General features: G+C 39.6%; 1 protein-coding gene across 2 annotated transcripts in view; it reads left to right on the top strand.

Annotated features, from left to right (window-relative positions):
* Window positions 1-20,782, top strand: part of PCDH19 (protocadherin 19) — a 139,423-nt gene that overhangs the window by 117,269 nt on the left and 1,372 nt on the right. The gene's annotated exons all lie outside the window — the stretch shown is intronic.

A 20,782-nucleotide genomic window follows, 5' to 3' on the forward strand; every position in this document is an offset into this window, starting at 1 on the left:
GTGATGGCCATTTCTCAAAGATGATCTAAAAGATATCTTCCATATTGTTAAAACCCCCTGTGATCACTCTTTACTTGCCAATGGCTATTGAAAAATTCTTATTTTCCCCTTTTTATTGGGATTCTTGTGGTATAGGGGGGAAAGCCCTGATTCCGGCATCTGGATTCAAGTCCTGGATCTGTTACTAACTCCATTTGTGATCTCGAGCAACTTACTTTCTCTCTTTGGGCCCCAGATTTCTCATCTGCAAATGAAGAGAGTTTGGACTGGGATGATTTTTATATATAGGGGCTAATTACTGTTGATAGTTTAGGACTCTTTATTTTTCATTTAGTCTGAAAAGATTATTGGGGAACTGGAAGGGATTTTGGCTGGATTTTCCTCTGTATTTCTAAAGACCAAAGGAGGATGGGAAGTCTTAGTCATGGGGTTGTAAAAATCATTCCATTGTAGTGAGGGAAGTCAGTATGAAACACTGGTGAAGCTAGCTTGTGTTAAACATTCTGATTTTCTTTTTCCTCTTTGACTTTTGTTTGCATGTGTTTGGCTTAACTCTGCTTTTAAATGTGTGTATTTTTTATGGAAATGGTCCTCCTTTCCTTTTACGCCTGCTTCATGTTCTCATCTTCCTTCTCCCTTACTGAATCATTAATTTCTGAATAGTTTGCAATTTTCAACTTAATTAGGTCTTTCCCCTAAGTGAAGAACACAGCTGTTTCTTCCCTGTTGCTTTGGCAGCTGCCTCCTGCCTTTCCCAAGATGGAATCATTAGCTCTTTCCTTTGATTTCTTAGTTGGTCATTAGTTCAGGACTACTAGCCCATCTCCTGGTACTAGAACTCCCAAATATCATGGCTAGAGTTGCTCTGATAGCCTTTGGTGCCCTTCAATCTTTTGGGGGTTTAATTCTAAAGAAAAGATATTTAGCAGTCTTTCAAAGTTTCATTTGCCTCATTATCTCCTGTGATTCCATTCTTCAGCCTTTTGAGGTGCTACATCATCTATGAGGAGAATGTAACCTAATGTCCATGATGTGGTTTTGATAGAGAAATAGAGGATAAGAAGATCCTAAATGTACTTTGTCTCTGAATTAAATGGCCCCTATTTGTCCACTTCACAGATTTTTCACTACAATTCCTAAGAAGCCCTGTTGCCCATTGGTCTTTTCATTTTGCTTTTATGTACCTGTGTTTCAAAAAGTGATTGATGTTTTTCTCTAGATGCTTTGGCTTTATTTGCCCCTCTGGCCTTTAATTTTGTGATTACTCACTTTGATGGTTAATTGTTGGGATGTTGCCCTTACATCTAAATATCAAGTTAGTTTCCGTACTCTACTCCAACTCTCTTCTCGCATTATGCTTCCTGTTAATCAACCAAAAGCCTTCTGGATTGTTGGTTTAGCCATGTGGTTCCAGATGTGTTTGGTGAAGGCTGGTTTTGCTTCCTCACCTCAAGTGCCTCATTCAATTGAATTCTTCATACTCAGCATATTAGGTATCTTGTCAATATTTCCTTCTTAGGTCTAGATTTTAAATTTGAATACATTCTCTGTGTGTGGTTATTTTTCTCAAGTGATGAGATCTGTTGCAGCAGAGAGTCAGAATTAGCTCTGTACCTGGGAGAGAAAAAAGCACAGAGAGAAAGAGCACTGCTCACATTCTCAGAAGGAGTATTCAAGGGTGAACCCTTGGTGAAATTGTGTCAATGGTGTGACCATATCTATTTGCCTGCATCTTCTCCATTTGAGATCCATTATAGGCATCCAATGCTCCCCTTGGGTTTTCTTAGTTTCTGTCACCATTAACCTTTCTGCTAAGGGCTCTGCTTTCTCAGACTTTCTTTGCTTGTTTTCTGCTTCCCACATATAAACTTATCTGTTCCATGTTCCATTTCCCCAAGGTCCTAATTATTTGAAGGGACCTGTTGAACTTTCCCTTTGCAAATAGCATTTAATATCTTTTTTTTAATTGAAGTTTAGTTGACATACAATATTACATTAGTTTCGGGTGTACCACATAGTGAATTGACAATTCTATACATGATGCTATGCTCACAATAGTGAGTGTAGTTACCATCTGTCACCACATGATTTTATTATAATATTTTGACCATATTACTATGCTGTATTTTCATCTCCATCATTTATTTTATAAGTGAAAGTCTGTGCCTCTTAATCCTCTTCACTGATTTAATGGATGATAATACAAAGAAAAATTAATGGTGGCAAGTGGGCCACCAAAGCAGCCCTGATGAGGGTGGCATTTGGGTCACCAAGGCAGCACTGATGAGGGTGATGTCTTTAACATGGAGTCTCTCCCAGCATCTCATCCTTGATATCTCACCATCATTGGCTACATGGTCTAAGGATAAGGCCAGCTTGGATGCCATCTCTCCCAAAGAGTCAGAGTTTCCTGATGAATAACAATACTTAACATGTGGTGAGTTCTTTCTTTGTGCTGGGCATTCTTTAGCTTGGCCTACATACATTTCCACTTTAAACCATCCCATCAAACCCAGAAGGCCAGTGATATTATTCCTATCTTATAGATGGAAAAAAAACCCCAAGCTGCAGAGAATAACTAAGTAACTTCAATACAATAGGGGTCTTAAGTGGTAGAACTGGGACTTGAACTAGGCAGTGCTGCTCCAGATCCCATAGTCTCAGACCCTATGCTACCCTGCCTCTGGAAGAGAGATGGTGCCCTTTCCAAATGTGCACTTCACTGAGAAGAGCTGGATTCAGATGTGCTGTAGGGTAGTAAGTTTCCCTTTGACAAGGAGCAGATTAGGTCTTGAATTGCTCCAGTAGAGGTGACTTATGTATATGTCATTTTTTCTTGAGAGAAGCTTGCCTTTGGATCCATTGCTGCAGCAGAAAGTTTTGCTTTTGCTTTTCTGTACCCCCCAAATTAGCAGTGTTAAAAATTTTCTTCACCAGTCCCTATAACTTTGGGTCCTCAGTGGGAATGGTTGCCAGATGCCTAGGGTCAAGCTTACACTCTATTTCCCCCTACTTTTGGAGCTGATGGAGCTGTTGGGAGGTCTCTCCATGGTGTTGGTGAACAGGAACATGGCAGACTCATGGGGTGGGGGTTCTATGAAGGGGAGAGAAGACTCACCCATGCTATCAAGGGCCAGAATGGCCAGAAACCCTGCCTCACTGAGGTAGTGCCAATATTTTCATTATAAGTAGCTTTTCCATCTAGTTGTATAATGAATTGTTTTCTGAGGTGGATGGTTGGGCTCCCTGTTACTACTGCTTTTCCTTCTGGGCTGAGCTTTTATTGGCTGTTGCTTGCTTACCAGCAGACAGAAAGCTTCACCCCGTGGGCTGCTGTAATCATGGTAATGAACACTCTGCTCAGGAAGGGAGCTTTCTCTTTCTTTCCCAGTAGCTGTTACCCCAACACTGAGAATGTAATATATTCGCTTATTCATTTATCAACAGGATTAAATCCAGAATGAAGCAGGGAGCAGTCTTACCCAATCTGTGCTTCGCATGTTTTCAAGGTCTGCACTATTCCAGCTGTGTAAACATGATTGAAGAACTTAGGAATTGCCTAACAGGGGATTGCAGTTTGGGAGAGGCCCATCATGGCTGGGCTGGAGCCAGAAATTCTTCCACCCACTCCAATCCACACCCTGTGAGGTTGGCTTGCTCAGCTTCTAGAGTCAGAAGTGAAAATGGGGCATCTGCCGTTAATTATACTGTCTCACTGCTTCTTATCAGTAGGGGATGAGAACTAGGTAAGGGCTAGGAAAAACTAAAGCCATATCCTCAAAGATGCTCCAGTTGTGGTGCTAGGAAACAAACCAAGGGAAGGCATTGGACAAAAATAAGAAAGCCCTAGGCAGCCCGAGTGGCTCAGCAGTTTAGCGCCACCTTTGGTCCAGGGCGTGATCCTGGAGACCGGGTTCAAGTCCCAGGTCAGGCTCCCAGCATGGAGCCTGCTTCTCCCTCTGCCTGTGTCTCTGCCTCTCTCTCTCTCTCTCAAGAATAAATAAATAAAATCTTTTAAAAAAATAAGAAAGCCCCAAATATTAAATATGACAATAAAAATAAAATATCAAAGTTATAGCTGCATCTATATTTCATTTGATTCTTTCTATGATCACTGGAAGCAAGAGCAGAAAAATACCATGTCCAGAGAGGACCAATTTGTTCTGATATCTGAACTCAGCTTTGTTACTGAGATTTGTTTACATAATGACTAGCTCAGTAATGCTAAAGACTTTTAATATATTAGCACTATTATCGTGGAAGGAGTTGTGATTTCTCCATAACAAATACAAATATTAGAGATCATCCATCTCATAGAGCCTGAGATCTGTCTAGTAATTATTCTGTTCCTCTAAAGAGGCATATGGGCATGCATATTCCTGAGCTCCAAGGTATGGACTTTCCGATTGGGGAAGGTCAGTGTTAAGTAAAACTAAGGCAGATGGCTTTCCACTGGGTGTGGATGCCAGGAAGAAAATAGAACATTACCTTTTAAATGTAGTGGGATGCTATTGCATTTAGGGATAACCTAATTGGTTATATTCACACGCAATACAACTGACTATTGAAAAACTATCTTCTGAGCAACTTATTTTATTTTTTAGCCTTTTTATTATTTTTAAGTTATTTTTTGCTTTTGTATATTTTTATTGAAGTTCGATTTGCCAACATATAGTATAACACCCAGTGCTCATCCCGTCAAGTGCCCCCCTCAGTGCCCGTCACCCAGTCCAGCCTGCCACCCACCTCCCCTTCCACTACCCCCTTGTTCATTTCAGAGTTAGGAGTCTCTCATGTTCTGTCTCCCTCTCTAATATTTCCCATTCATTTTCTCTCCTTTCCCCTAAGATCCCTTTCACTATTTTTTATATTCCCTGTATGAATGAAACCATATGTTTGTCCTTCTCCGATTGACTTACTTCACTCAGCATAATACCCTCCAGTTCTCTCCACGTCGAAGCAAATGATGGGTGTTCATCGTTTCTAATGGCTGAGTAATATTCCATCGTATACATAGACCACATCTTCTTTATCCATTCATTTTTCGATGGATACCGAGGTTCCTTCCACAGTTTGGCTATTGTGGACACTGCTGCTATAAACATTGGGGTGCAGGTGTCTCGGCTTTTCACTGCATCTGTATCTTTGGGGTAAATCCCCAGCAGTGCAATTGCTGGGTTGTAGGGTAGCTCTATTTTTAACTCTTTGAGGAACCTCCACAGTTTTCCAGAGTGGCTGTGCCAGTTTGCATTCCCACCAACGGTGCAAGAAGGTTCCCCTTTCTCCATATCCTCTCCAACATTTGTTGTTTGTTTCCTGTCTTGCTAATTTTCATCATTCTCACTGGTGTGAGGTGGTATCTCCTTGTGGTTTTGATTTGTAGTTCCCTGATGGCAAGTGATTCAGAGCATTTTCTCATGTGCTTGTTTTCCATGTCTATGTCTTCTTTGGTGAAGTTTCTGTTCATGTCTTCTGCCCATTTCATGATTGGATTGTTTGTTTCTTTGCTATTGAGTTTAATAAGCAACTTATTTTAAAGCAGTGTCTCTGAGACACAATATTCTTTTTTTTAATGATTTTATTTATTTATTCATGAGAGACAGGCAGAGAGAGAGAGAGAGAGAGAGAGGCAGATACATAGGCAGAGAGAGAAGCAGGCTCCATGCCGGGAGCCTGATGTGGGACTCAATCCCGGAACTTCAGGTTCACACCCTGGGCCAAAGGGAGGCGCTCAACCGCCAAGCCACTCAGGCGTCCTATGGGACACAATATTCTTTTGCAGAATGGAAAGCCTCTGGTTTGAGAAGAAAAGCCAGTTTGGTAGAGTGCTGAGTTTTTATCATATGGGAAGTGTTCAAGAATAGGATGGGGAAGAAAATTCAATAAATTACCTTTCAATGCAATTTTGGGATGTCAGGGAAACAAGAGACTTCCTGGAAAGTTCTAGGCTATGATGTATACACATACATTCTTTTGTTCACAAGTTGTGGGAATCTGAAGAGGCATAAACAGGCCTCTATATTACCAGCAGGGCATATGGGAATCCTTACATCTTCTGTCATATCTAACCAGAGAGGGGGCCTGTCAATACCGTCCATGTGGTATGCCTGGAACTTAAGACTAGGATGCCTATTAGTGTTATGCTGAATGCAATGCTGTAATTGTAGCATGTGCAGAGCATCCTGTAACACTTAGATCCTGGATGCTTTTTTGAATCATTAGGTATGAGCACTATGGGTGCCATAATAGCACTAGAATTCTGCAGCTGAAGAGGAAACACATTTGGCTTGTACTTCATCTACAATCACTTACACTTAAGCTATTGATACTTGATTGGGATCTGTAGACTGCTGGGCTTGTGCTACGGGACTTCTAAGCATATTTGATGGATGGAACAGACAGGGAGGCTATAGATTTTGGCAAGCTGTAGTTCCCATTAGTCAGGATGACTGTATCTGACACTAGAGATTCCAGCTCACCAAAATGAAGCTTATTTCTCTAGGCTTTGGCTGATGGCCCAATGATATTAACGTGAAGAACAGGAGAGGACCAGTGTCACATTAGACTATGAATTTCCAATGAGCAAATAGTTGAGTAGTTTACTGAATACCCTGTTGATTTTGGGGGCGGACATAAATTCATGGCAGCTTTTTTAGAATTCAAAGGAACTGTAAGTTTTACATTTTTATCTTATTATAAATGTTAACCATTTACTCTCCTAATAGGGAAATGTGGTCTCTTTTCTTACAGGGTGTGCAGAGTATGTTTGTAGTTGTGCAGTTAATATTCATCTCCAAGTTTTTCTTGTAAGGGGTGCTGGGAACATAGCTTGATAAGGACATTCCAGACACAGCTGTTTCTAATATTTGGTGGGGCCCCCACAGAGGCATTAGGCTTATTGTGAAGGTTCCTTGGTGGGAAGGAGGAAATGTCCCAGAGAACATTTTTTTTCCATATTGGTGGATTTTCTGTCAGACTTGACCATTGCTATTGCTTCTGATTGCCTCCCTGTAGCTTCCCTGGAGATGTGAGTTTCTAGGCAGAAAGATTTGATGTGATGAGGAAAGGGCTACAAAGCTGACAGAAAAGTCTGAACAGAATGGTGAAACAAAAGGCTATTTTGGGCATGGCAGAAACAAGTTAAATACTATGAAATGGAGAAAAGGGAGATGAGATGAAAAAAGAGGGAAGAGAATTAATTCATGGGAGCACTTATTTCTAGGTGGGAATAAAAGGTCCACTGAACTCCAGGGGAACTTTCCTTTATGCAATGCCTGTGAATATGTTGAAGTTCTGTAAAGGCAATTCCATCTTAAATGCACTGGGGGAGCTGATAAGCTGCAGTTCGTGGATTACACTATCTAGTGCATAATCAATGTACTATTCCCATGCCCTGGAAAATCTGCAGGGTGTGGTCAGGAGAAAGGAAATAGAACAGATGGAAGATGTCCTCTCAGAGTTTAAGAGCTTCCTTAAACAAAGGCAAGATGTGAGCCTCCCCTTTTACACCTCCAGCAACCTTTCTGAAAACTACCTTTGAAATTGTCTGGCTTCTTCCCAGTTCCTCAGTAATTTCTGAAACATTTTAGGTACTCTGATTAGTTTTGCTTTTAAAAATAAAAGAAAGTTGGTTTGTGTGTGCTAAAAAAAGAATCATCTGGACAATCTGTGCCTATTTGGGTGGTGCACAAGAAAGGCGAACTCTTGTATCAATCTTTATTCCCTCTGTAAACACAGATGACCAAAAGCAAAGGCTGTTATTAATGGTAATGCAGACCAGAAAAAAAGGCTATTATTTTCAGTCTGTTGAACAATACAAAAATGCTTCTCAAGCACTGTGTTCAGATGTTTCTTTTTATTAGTCGTCACACAAGAAATTAGACTAATTTTAAACAGTTCATTTTCCCACTCTTGTCTCTGTAAAATCATTACTCATGAGTGGTTTCTTTGTTGAAATACCGCTGACCTCCCATATTGGAATGGATAACAGGGTGTTAAATGTATAAACCTTTCAATTTGCATGAACTCTGGAAAAGGTGGGGGAAGCAAAGATTCCCCAGGAGAACAAAACCATTTGTCAATGTCCTATATAAGCATCTTATCCAGGAATCTATGTCAGCATTGCAATTCTGTGTTGTGTTGTGGTCTGTGTGTGTGTGTGTGTGTGTGTGTGTGTGTGATTAATAACAGGAAAGAGCTCTTTGAATGCCAGCAGGAGGTTTAGAAATATAATTCTGCATCTGCCCCACTCCTCTCCTTTCCAGTATTTTTCTACCCCCTGCCTCCAATCCAAGACCATTAGGATATTGATAAAGGAGTTGGGCCATGTCTTAATATATGAGCAGATGATGATCCTTAGCTCTTCAGCTAGGCGCTGTTTGCATTTTGCCAAAGCTGATTATTTTATCTGCAGTTTTAATAAGAAGCCAGATTATTTTCTGTTCACTAACTGATAGAAGCAAATAAAAAAAATATTGCAAAGTAGAATCAAGATAAGAAAGCTCTAGGGCCAAAGAAGGCTTTTTCTTTAATTAATAATTTCAGTTTACTCTTAGAATATTTCTATGCTAGAATCCAACATTTATACTAAACAAGTCTGCACCCTCCCTCTCTGTAACTGCCAGATTGGAATCTCAGAATAGAAATCATGCAGGCTTGAATGAAGCTTCAAATTCTCTACTCTCGGTGCTGTCTTGTTTTCTGAACATAGAACTAGACTCCTCAGGGCTTCTCTAGACACAGCATGGTGTTTCTTCATTAGGTACATGTTTTGCAGACCTAGTCATGAGAGATTGGCATTTTAACCGACAAGGGGCAAAACACAATAAAATGGAGTTCAGGAGATGTAATGTCTTGGAAAAACAGAATATTATTCCAAGGGTGTAAAGATACATGATCTGTACTAAATGGACAGTGCATTTAAATTTCACCAAACTCGTTTTAATAACCTTTTTATTTGTTCCATTGATATATTTTGCAGCTTTATTGAGATATAATAGACATATAATGCTCCCTTGTTTTAACTTGTGAATGGAAATGAGTATTCAGAATGATGAGGACTGATGGTGGTGTGTGCACGTGTGTGTATGTCTGTGATATATTTCTGTGGCTACAATCTAGGCTTACTATGCATCAATACTTACATGGATTCTACTAGAATTGTGTCAGAGTGTCTTAACTCAGGTCATCTCCACCAAAAAGCCTTTTGCTACTCTTATATTCAGAGATGGGCCAACTCAGAAAAAGCCCTCACAGCTGTGGCCCAAAGACATTCCAAAACTTCTTTGATGCTTCAGCCAGAGCAGCCATACTTTCTTTCTTTCTTTCTTTCTTTCTTTCTTTTTTTTTTTTTTTCCATACTTTCTTTCAAAGAAGAGTTGGACAAGCTATGGGCCAGGGGGTCATACAAGAACTGCCATGTGTTAAAGGTGTAAAGGATTTTTTTTCTCCCTAATAAGAGCAGCAGGACAAGCATAGGATGCCTTCAAATGATCAAGCTTCCCCAAAGAATAGATTAATTGGTCTCACTTCTGAATTTGTCTAATTGCTTTTGAGGCAACACCCTGAAAAATGGAACTTGCTCTTTCCTACTAGTATGATTTTTTTTAAAGATTTTATTTATTTATTCATGAAAGACACAGAAGGAGAGAGGCAGAGACACAGGCAGAGGGAGGAGCAGGCTCCATGCAGGGAGCCCGATGTGGGGATCCTGGAACTCCAGGATCACACCCTGAGCCTAAGGCAGTTGCCCAACCGCTGAGCCACCCAGGTGTCCCTCCTACTAGTATGATTAAGTGGACACCTGAAAAAAGAATAATTATGAGTATTTCTAAGGAAAAGAGCAAAAGAGTCAAACTGAGCATTGTCCATGAAAGATAGAGAATGACAAGTAAACATAGAATGTGGTGTTTGATCCCTTCAATTTTAGTATTCATTATTCATAGTTATTATTCAGAAATCCCAGCACAAATGTTAGCCTGCACCCCAGTGACACATTTGCATTTTATTTTAAGTTGATTTCTACCTGGTTTTGCAAACAAGGATTTAATGGTTTTGCCTGTCTCTCTCCCTCTCCTGCTGTAGCTATAGCTCGTCTTTTTCATCGACTGACTTCTATCCCTTTCACACTCTTTATCGCCATCATCTGTTTCATTCCCTTATCCTAGATTCATTCATTCCCCACACCCCCCATCCTCCCTCCCTCCCTCCCCCTAATGTTCTAGGAGAAATGATTTCTAACACGTAAAAGTGATATTTGAATAGATTCCCCTAAGGCAATCAATTTACTTTTAATTTGTCTGGAACTAAGCTTTTCTTTGTTGCAATGAGGAAGGATTGAAACTGCTGTAAAATTTATTAGCTTCCAGGAAGATATTTGAAATGAATTTTTTTAATGATTGTGCTGTTTGCTGTACCCAGAAGCGGTGTCATAGCAATTACAGTATTCCAGATGGTTGCTGAAGTTACACTGCAACATGAAGATAATGCCAGACTTTTCGCTGAGGCTTTTGTTGGTAATGAATAGTCAACCTAGATAGTTAATAGATATTAGTCTTTCTGACATTCCCGTGTGCCTCCAGAGTCTGTTTCTAGTGACTCCTACCTAGCTGATGTCATGACATACACTATCTTTTTGAATCATTGCAAGGGACAGTTATTGGTTTACTGAACACTTTATTTTCCAAATGTGAAAGAAGTGATTGGAGAATTGCAAATGTTGTTTCTTAGTTTTGTCACTCAGTAACAGGAACATTTTGGCAGTCAGGAATCTTCAAAGAATTTAGAAATCACGGTTGCACCATTTTGACTCATGTATAGTATTGCCTGAATGTCCTGGGACTTGACTGAAGGAAGTGTCAGTTTCTGTGAAGAACACCAGACTTTTTCTCCCTCCAAAATTAAATTTTCTTTTTTTAAAAAATTTATTTTAATTTATTTTTTTTCAACATTAAATTTTCATTAAAAAAGGGAAGTTTTTTTTTCCTCCTGGCTAACCTACCCTGTCACTCCTGCTTTTTTTTTTTAAAGATTTTATTTATTTATCCATGAGAGAGAGAGAGAGGCAGAGACACAGGCAGAGGGAGAAGCAGGCTCCATGCAGGGAGCCTGACGTGGGACTCTATCCAGGGTCTTCAGGATCACATCCCCGGCTGCAGGCGGCGCTAAATGGTTGAGCCACCCGGGATGCCCTCCCTCCTGCTTTTTTACCAGTCTTATTCATGCCATCCTCACTGTGTGTTCTGTCTAATCCCCTGAAGCTCATGACCAACATAAGAGTGGCTTTTTTTCTCAAGCTAATGATCTGTTAGCAATTTCCTTATTTTCCAGGAAAGAGTAAAACCAAGTTGGCAGCGACTTTAGTTCAGGGCTACTTATACACATCATATGAAGGCTCTGTCTTGCCAGCAGCAGCAGAACTACCTGTAGAATGTGTGAAACAGTCTGGCTGTTTTTAATCTACACAAAATCAAACAACTGGTTTGAACTCTTCACAGAAGTGACTAGGTGTTGTAGGTGTCCAACAGATATAGGCTAAGAGGCTTAATTCTGTGGATGTTTTAGAATGAAACATTAAAAAAAAGGTTCCACTTTGCTCAGAGTTTCAGTATTTCAGTGTTCCTCCTTTTGGGGGAATTGTTCAATGGCCTTCTTTAACACCTCATATTTGACTTGTAAAAATACTTTTTCAAGGCACCAGGGTGGCTGAGTGGTTGAGCATCTGCCTTCGGCTCAGGTCATGATCCCCTGTCATGGGGAATCAAGTCCTGCATTGGGCTCCCTCAGGGAGCCTGCTTCTCCCTCTGCCTAGGTCTCTGTCTTTCTTTCTGTTTCTCCCATGAATAAATAAATAAAATGTTTTTTTTAAGATACATTTTCAAATAGTTTCTAAACACCCAGGTGAAGGCCAGCACTTTGTCACATGATTTTCTTTACCACAGAAGCCAAAATACAAAGATTCCAGTTTAGTCCATTTCTGCTTATCTTGGTCACCATGAATACCTCTTATTTCTTAGTCTCAATTTTCCAGGCAGCCTTCTGCTTCATTTCCTTGTTCCCCATGCATCAGCACAAATGATGTATACTTACATGCATCTTGAAATCTCTTTTTTGTGGGTTGAATGGAATTGAGTCCTAGTAGAAAAATGAAAACTCCACAAACTATTGTGATTGTACCAATTGCAACTTAGAATTGTATGACTTTACATGCTACACTCTCATCTGCCATAAATATTCAATTCTCAAGCACTTCTACTTCATTATGCTTTAACTTTCTCTCTTTGACCAGCTCAACATTGAAGATGATTCAATTGCTTTGAATTCTGGAAGGGGCATCTTTTAATGTATTTTCCAGTTGCACTGGGAGTAAGTGATTTCAGATGCATAGATGGTGAATGAGAAGAGAGGCTTATATGCCATTTGGCATCACAGAGGCCAAGTGATGGGTGGCACTTGCTGATTGATGCTGATCTGTTAAATGGTCTAGGACAAGATTGGGGTCCATCAGTTTTTGGGTTTGCTGGGTTTTTTTTTTTTTTTGCAGCCATCCATTCCATCCAAAGCTAAAACATTACTTTACAGATTCCTGCTATATGACTAGTTAGCCCTCCTGAAAATACCACGCTCTGCCAATCAGGGCTGCCTTTTTTCTTTGCCTATCTGCTGTCTTTTGGCAACATCCTTTTGGCGGGCTCAGGAACTTTGTTCCTATACCCTATCCCCACCATGCCTTTCCTAGGTATCTCTCCCTCTAGACATTTGCAGCCTTTTTTTTAACCCCACAAAATCTCTCCTATCCTGGGTTCCCTTCACCCATGATTTTGCTAGATGACCAAAGAAAACCCAATGATCTCAGTTTGGCAGTGGATTCCTTTATTTTCACAGGGACCTTAATGCTTGTACCCAACTGAATGAGAGATGTGAGAATTTCTTTCTGTGTCAGAATGGCTGGTCTTTGGATAGCTCTTCTTTGGCATCCATCAAATAATGCCATGTAGGTGTTTTGAATACCAATCACAGTTCTGGCGTCTTACCCCTCCTGCCTGTTGCCTGTCAGACCATAGTGCTGTAGGAAGGGCTGCTAACAACGAGTAGAATGCTAGAGAACAGGACAATAAAAAGAAAGCATTAGGGAGGAACCAAAATGGCAGAAAATTCTGAAAGAAAAGGAAGAAGGGCGTGAGAAAGAGACAAGCAATTGTTCATAGCATGATTTGTGATTTACTTATTACACTAGAGTGGCTGCAGAGTAGCTTGGTGTCATTGGTTCATGAATCTCTGGGAATATCTCAGCCTTCACTGATGTGCCCTTGAATATTTTATAGATGGAACTCCCAACTTTTCTTGCCAAAACTTTGGGTCTGTTAGAAAGTGAGTGTAAAGCCCAGATAGTGCTTCCAGCTCCCCTTCCTCCCTCCCTCTCTCCCTTCCTGGCCTTAATTTTGCCATACATATTTTAATTAGTTTTGCCAGAAAGAGTCAGCATCTGCAATTGGTCTACTAAAAGGCTCACTATAGGGCCCAGTTTGGATTTATATTTTATAGGAATTAGCAACAGTTTTGTTTGATGCCAAGAAATAATGCTTGATCTTTGAACAGCACATTCATTTCCTCAATAGATGCTTCTGCTCATTTATTGTTACCTTATCAGAGTACAGGTCCTATTAACTATTGTTAGAATTGAAAACTCCAAGGCGGACATCAAATCATGACACATCTCTTTAAAACCTGCACATAGTGTTTAGGAAACCACTGAGAGGCTAAGATGACACTTGACTTTAACGTTTCTCAAGTGCTATATTTATTTTATTGTTTCTGACACAGCTACCTAGTGTTCTTAAGTTTTTGTAGTTTCTACCAAATAGAATAGTAATTTCCACTTTTAGGAGTTGTATCAGTAGCATAGTATCTGGTGTGTTGACCAAGGTTCTTTGTTTTATTGCTATCACTCATATATCTTTTGTAAAAAAGATTGTTTTATTCATGAGAGACAGAGAGAATGAGAGAGAGAGAAAGAGAGAGAGAGAGAGGCAGAGACACAGGCAGAGGGAGAAGTAGGCTCCATGCAGGGAGCCCGATGTGGGACCCGATCCCGGGACTCCAGGATCACGCCCTGGGCGGAAGGCAGGCGCCACACCATGGAGCTACCCAGGGATCCCATCATATACCTTTTTTTTTATCCAATTAAATTAAACTGTTAAGAGTACCTGCTCTATGCTGGACACTATGCCAGCTTCTGTGGGTATGGGAGGGATCAAAATAGATATAATCTTTGCTCGTTTTGAATTTATATGCTAGCACTGGATATAGATACTAGACAACCATAAGGAGTGCTATAAAAAGAGGTGGTATACAACATACCCTAGTCTATCTAAGAGATCAGGGAAGGATTCCCTGAGAAAGTTAAATTTAATTTGAGGTTTCAGGGATAATATATCAATTATAAATAGTGTTCAACTGCTGGTAATAAAGATCCTCCTCTCCCACGAAAGAAAATGAATCAATGGCTAAGAGGGAGGCTTATTTTTCTGCTTATATGAAAGAACTTCAGGTCTAGTGAGGTGAATCTACAATATCTTTGATATCTCAGAGCTCTTCTGTCTGTCTGTTCTGCTTTCCATAGCTTCAATCCTCAGAGTTCCCAGTAGTAAGATGGATACTGTAGATCTAGCCATTGTGTCTCCATTCCAGACAGGACAAAGCAGGATGGAATAAGGACAAAAGGGTCCCCCAGCTACATCACCCCCTCCTCCTTTTAAGGAGTTTTTTTTTTTACATCCTGCCTTCATAACATCAATCACATGGCCACACCTATCTATAAGAGAGGCCAGGAAATCCAGTTTTTTAGCTGGCATATTGCCAATCCTAAGAAAAGAGTGGTTCTATTCCTAGATGTTAAATGGAGGTATGGATATTTGGTGGGCAGTTCATTATGTGTGCTTCAGATGAGTAAGAGTTAGGTAGGTCAAGAGGGGATATTTCCTAGCAGTTATGTTTTCTTGATTATAGGCATACATGACAAATTTTGACAACACTTACCTGTTCATAATTGGCGCTCCCATTCCTTCAACTATATCTTCCAAAACTTGGCCCTGCTTTTGTTGTAGATTATTTTGTTCAGAGAATGATGCAGATTGAGCTAAGTGGATACATATGAGTACAACCTAGGAAGCTTTTCTGATTTACACATCACTTGGCTTGTAGGTTATGTTACCACTGCTACTTAGAAGGAACTAACTACTTGGCTCTTAGGAACTGGAACTCACTTTTACTTTCCTTTTCTGCCTCATTGACTGCAGATCACTTCTGAGGAGGTGATACATTGCTCTTGTAACTGATACCTTGAACTATTTTAGTGTTAGAGTTTTGTCTCTGATCATTGGGATCTTTGAGTTAAATACATCCAAACTCTGAATCACAAGAAAGAGCTGCAGCATTATTGAACACATCCATTGTGTCTGGACATCTATACAAACCCAACAGAGCCTCTCAGCTCTTCTATTCCATCAGGTCTTTGAAAGTTTTAGCAGAGTCTGAGATGATGTTTTCATCATTTTCTTTTTTTTACTTTGGGGCCATGTGTAGGCTTTTTCTAGTGAGGAAGCACATTGTTTGCCTCCATCTGAAGAGACAGTGGTTTTATGAGGAGGGTAACAATTGCCCCAAAAAGTTTTCCTAATATTTGCACAAAATAACATATTCTCTTCTTTTGCTATTTGAACTACTTCCTTATCCATCATATCTTAATCATTGCTCTTATGCCTTTTATTTAAGATGTAATTTTTTTTTTGCCAGACGTTTAAGGTTACTCTCACCAAGGTCCCTAATGACAGATGACAAATACATATGACCACCTACATTGAGGAAGCTTTATTTTCTCTCTGTATTTTCTTTTTTTTATGAATTTATTTTTTATTGGTGTTCAATTTGACAACATATAGAGTAACACCCAGTGCTCATCCCATCAAGTGCCCCCCTCAGTGCCCATCACCCAGTCACCCCTACCCCCCACTCACCTCCCCTTCCACCACCCCTAGTTCGTTTCCCAGAGTTAGGAGTCTCTCATGTTCTGTCTCCCTTTCTTATATTTCCCACTCATTTTTTCTACTTTCCCCTTTATTCCCTTTCACTATTTTTTATATTCCCCAAATGAATGAGACCATATAATGTTTGTCCTTCTCCGATTGACTTATTTCACTCAGCATAATACCCTCCAGTTCCATCCACGTCAAAGCAAATGGTGGGTGTTTGTTGTTTCTAATGGCTGAGTAATATTCCATTGTATACATATGCCACATCTTCTTTATTCTCTCTGTATTTTCAACTTTTTGTCTAAATTTGATTTAAGGACTGGCTTTGAGATGTGTGTCCCACTTCCAAACGTATACATTTTATTCATTCATTCATTCGTTCGTTCATTCATTTATTTTTGCAAATCTTAGGGACAAGTTCAGAATTAGAGAAGACCAATTTGCAAATTCCTCACTGACCCCTAATTATACGTACATTTAAATTATAGACACCTGCCGCCATTTATCTGTACCTGGTAATGTCTTTGAATTTCCACAACTGTGTGTGGATTTTAGAGGTTTACATTTTGCCTTGCGTAGGCTCAGGTCAAGATGTAACAAGGTATAGAGGCATAAATAAGCATATAAGAGGAATCTTAGCAGGGAACTAGTGAATTGTTAACTGACCTCTGTTTCAGCTGGAGCCAGGATCTTGACAATTTTTTTTGACAGCTAATTTTTACAAAATGGTTCAAAATGGATACAAAATGGTTCCTCTCTACTCTTATGCCTCCATCCCTAGCCACTATACTACATGATGGCAGGCAAATAACCTCTACCGGTTCTGTGCAATTCCAGAAGTAGTTTCTTCACATTTTTACATCTGGTCTGTCTTCATTGCTGTTCTTAGGGGGCTTTGTATTGTGACTTTCTCACCTTTAATATGCAGTTTCCTTACTAAACTGAAGTTTTGGCTTTTGAAAAAGTAATTTATCTGCAATACATTTATGAATGTAGATTACCTTTGGCTGGGAACACATTCTTCCTGTCTGTCTATATTCAGCATGCTTTCTTTCCTATTTTATATGGCTATAAATACTAAAGTTAGGTTAGATTTTGTTTTAATTGAATTGACACAAATGTCATCAAGTGTTGTTCAATACTAAAAATGAGAAGCAGCAAGTCACTGCCCTTAGTAAGAATTTCAGGAAATAAAGATATCAAATCTAAGCCAGGGGTGAAACATTGTGAGTAAATGAGTCTCTAAGATTCAAGTCTTTGCTCACATTGAGGCAAGAGCAATGAACATATAAGTTCACATAATTAATCCAAAAAAATTCCTATTTTTTAAACCTCATATAGGGCTGATATAGGCTTAGTGAGATTGGTGGGTAGGCTTATTATCACATTCCTGGAGGAGCGGAGTTTATCTTTTCCTCTTCCCGGAGGGTTATTTATCCATGTAGGCAGTGGGTAAGTTGAAATCAAGTACTATCTTTGCAGAGAAGCTTCTAAGACTGAGTTCCCTGCTCTGGTCTTCCTAAATTCATAAGATCTTACAGGTATCTGTTTCTAGGACCTCTGCTCTTCTTTTGTGTGTGGTGGGGATCCAGGTCTTCCCATGCTATTTATTTGAAGCAGTCTAATATGGGGACGAGCACTGTGCTTGCCTTCAGTGTAACACATGGATGGCGTTCTCCTACTTAATTGTGTTGAAAAAAAAAAAACTGCATCTCCAAATTGGAAGGCAACTACTTGATACTAAAAACTTAAAAGGAAATGAGAGCTGTATGTTCAGTTCATTGAGATGATCTTGCTAGATTATAATTCACCACTGTTCTACTTGAGGTGTGTGAAAGTGGCCTGTAATATCAACCTGAAGGTCGCCTGAGGTTTTTCTCTTAATGGCTTGTCGTATGTCCATGGTTCTAGGGTTCAAAGACCAAGTTCTTCATGCTTTTGTGCTGTAAATTAGGGGAAAAAAGAACAGGGATCTCATAGCCTTCTGGACATTTTTTTTTTCCTTTTTGCTGACTTCCAGGAAACTCTTACTCAGATTTATAGAAATAAAAGCTAATTATTAAAATGTTCCCCCGCTTGCACCCCCTTAATCTTCACCTCAAAACAAATACACTAATTCTTTAGAGTTTTTACCTTGGAAGTTATATGGATTTCAGAGGAGATGGGGAGGATAAAACATCTTTTTGGGGGACTCTGAACATGGTATTCTGTCCTACTGGAGGGATCTTGGGGCTTCCTAGGAAAACACTGCATTTAGATGAAACTGATTATGGGTGGATCATCTGTACACTCTTCCACAAATGTTTGAGTCTATACAAAGTAAACGTTTCTTAAGTTTGTTCCAACATGTTTTCCTTACTTTCGTACTTTCTGTCTCCTAGAAACATACGCATTTTGAATGATGATAGGCTATCAGATGGCAACACTGAGAATTTGCAGGGAAGAGGCAGAGAAAAGGCTTTGAAAACTATTTTGTAGAGGTGGTCATGCAACCCACATGTGGAACTATGCTGGAGTTTGCAGAAGCATTGCCCTACCTATGGTGGAAGGCACTTATCTTATTGGTGATAATGCTCATTTGTTATTTGGCTTCGTATCTGCAAAATTCTGAGTGTTTTATTCTCCACCACTGAAAAGGAGCATAAAATGGCCATCTTAAAGATAAATTGGCAAATTGTGTCCCAGTACACTGAAAGGGTCTGAACTTTGATTGGCTTTTCAGTAGTTTAAAGTAGGTCAAAGGCCATTTTGTGTTGTGTTGAAATCTGGACTCAGCCTGGAGTAGGCCATGATATTTAGCTGCTTCCAATGCCTTTTTTCCAAATGATAAGGTATACATCCAATTCAACCATTATTTCTTGAGCCTCCCATTGTATGTGCCCATTTACCAAAATAACCTTTGGTAGATGAAACAGAACATTGCCTCTTTACTATCCCATTTTCTATTTAAAAATAAGAAACAAACAAAGAAATACAAGTGTATAAAGAAAGATGTGTTATATATAGACTGTATCAGGCAAGACCCTGAATTTCAGACTTCTTCCCCCAGCAAAAAAGCAATCACAGCAATATCAACTTTATTTTGTCATGCTTTTTTGTTTTCATCTTTACAGTCTCTCCTTATCTCCCTACCTCCTCCAATTCTGCCCCAAGGTTTTCTGTAAATGTTAAACTGCTCGTATCTTGATGCACTATACAATGTAATAAAAATTTTGATTAGGTAATCCTCATACAAGAATGTAATATACATTTTCTTAATGTACTGTTGGATCCTATTGGCTAGTATCTTGTTGAGAATTTTTGCATCCATGTTCATCAGGGATATTGGTCTGTAATTCTCCTTTTTGGTGGGGTCTTTGTCTGGTTTTGGAATTAAGGTGATGCTGGCCTCATAGAACGAATTTGGAAGTACTCCATCTCTTTCTATCTTTCCAAACAGCTTTAGTAGAATAGGTATGATTTCTTCTTTAAACGTTTGATAGAATTCCCCAGGGAAGCCATCTGGCCCTTGACTCTTGTGTCTTGGGAGGTTTTTGATGACTGCTTCAATATCCACCCTGGTTATTGGCCTGTTCAGGTTTTCTATTTCTTCCTGTTCCAGTTTTGGTAGTTTGTGGCTTTCCAGGAATGCGTCCATTTCTTCTAGATTGCCTAATTTATTGGCGTATAGCTGTTCATAATATGTTTTTAAAATCGTTTGTATTTCCTTGGTGTTGGTAGTGATCTCTCCTTTCTCATTCATGATTTTATTAATTTGAGTCTTCTCTCTCTTCTTTTTAATAAGGCTGGCTAATGGTTTATCTATCTTATTAATTCTTTCAAAGAACCAACTCCTGGTTCTGTTGATCTGTTCCACAGTTCCTCTGGTCTCGGTTTCGTTGAGTTCTGCTCGAATCTTAATTAACTCTCTTCCTCTGTGTAATATACGTAAAAATAGATGTGGAAAACTAGGGCTACAAACCAGACATTGAGATGAACAATTTTCCAATGGATAAGCAGAAATTAACCCTGGGTCCATGCTTTGATGAAACCCATGTAGAAAGCCTCTCTGAGAGTCAAATTAAAGCCTTATCATTAAATGAACCTGATTTGAGAAGAGAAAAAAATGTCTCACCAATAATTATGAATTCTAACTGCTGAGTTCTTCTATGTTAGGGTTAAAGTAATCCAGGAAAGCTATCTTTAAGAAATATGACCGTAATAAAACTGCAGATGAGAATAAGGAGGGATGGCTAGTGGAGTATAATTAAATGATGCTCAGCCTGTGAGTGATATGTGCATAGGGTCATTTGAAACTTATGGGTCGGTTGAAAGGAAAAGATCTCAGTATATTCCTTCTAATGGGAAATCAAGTCATGTAAATAACTTCGTGAAGATATTGGCTGGTAGAACTGATGGTCAAAAAAAAGTAAAGTGATTGGGTTTTTGAAGAACATACCAATCTTTTTTTTAAGATTTTATTTATTTATTCATGAGAGACACACACAGAGAGAGAGAGAGAGAGAGAGAGAGGCAGAGACATAGGCAGAGGGAGAAGAAGGCTCCCTGTTGGGAGCCTGATGCAGGACTCGATGAGGGACTCAATCCCAGGACCCTGGGATCACGCCCTGAGCCAAAGGCAGATGCTCAACCACTGAGCCACTCAGGCATCCATCCTGCGTGATACCAATCTAAAATTAAGTAGGTGGAAGCATAGTTTTCAGTGCTGTTGCTCAAAAATATGGCCAAGGCTTCTCAGATATACTGACTGTTGG

Source organism: Canis lupus, chromosome X, assembly GCF_048164855.1.
Source record: "Canis lupus baileyi chromosome X, mCanLup2.hap1, whole genome shotgun sequence".
NCBI classification, from domain to species: domain Eukaryota; kingdom Metazoa; phylum Chordata; class Mammalia; order Carnivora; family Canidae; genus Canis; species Canis lupus.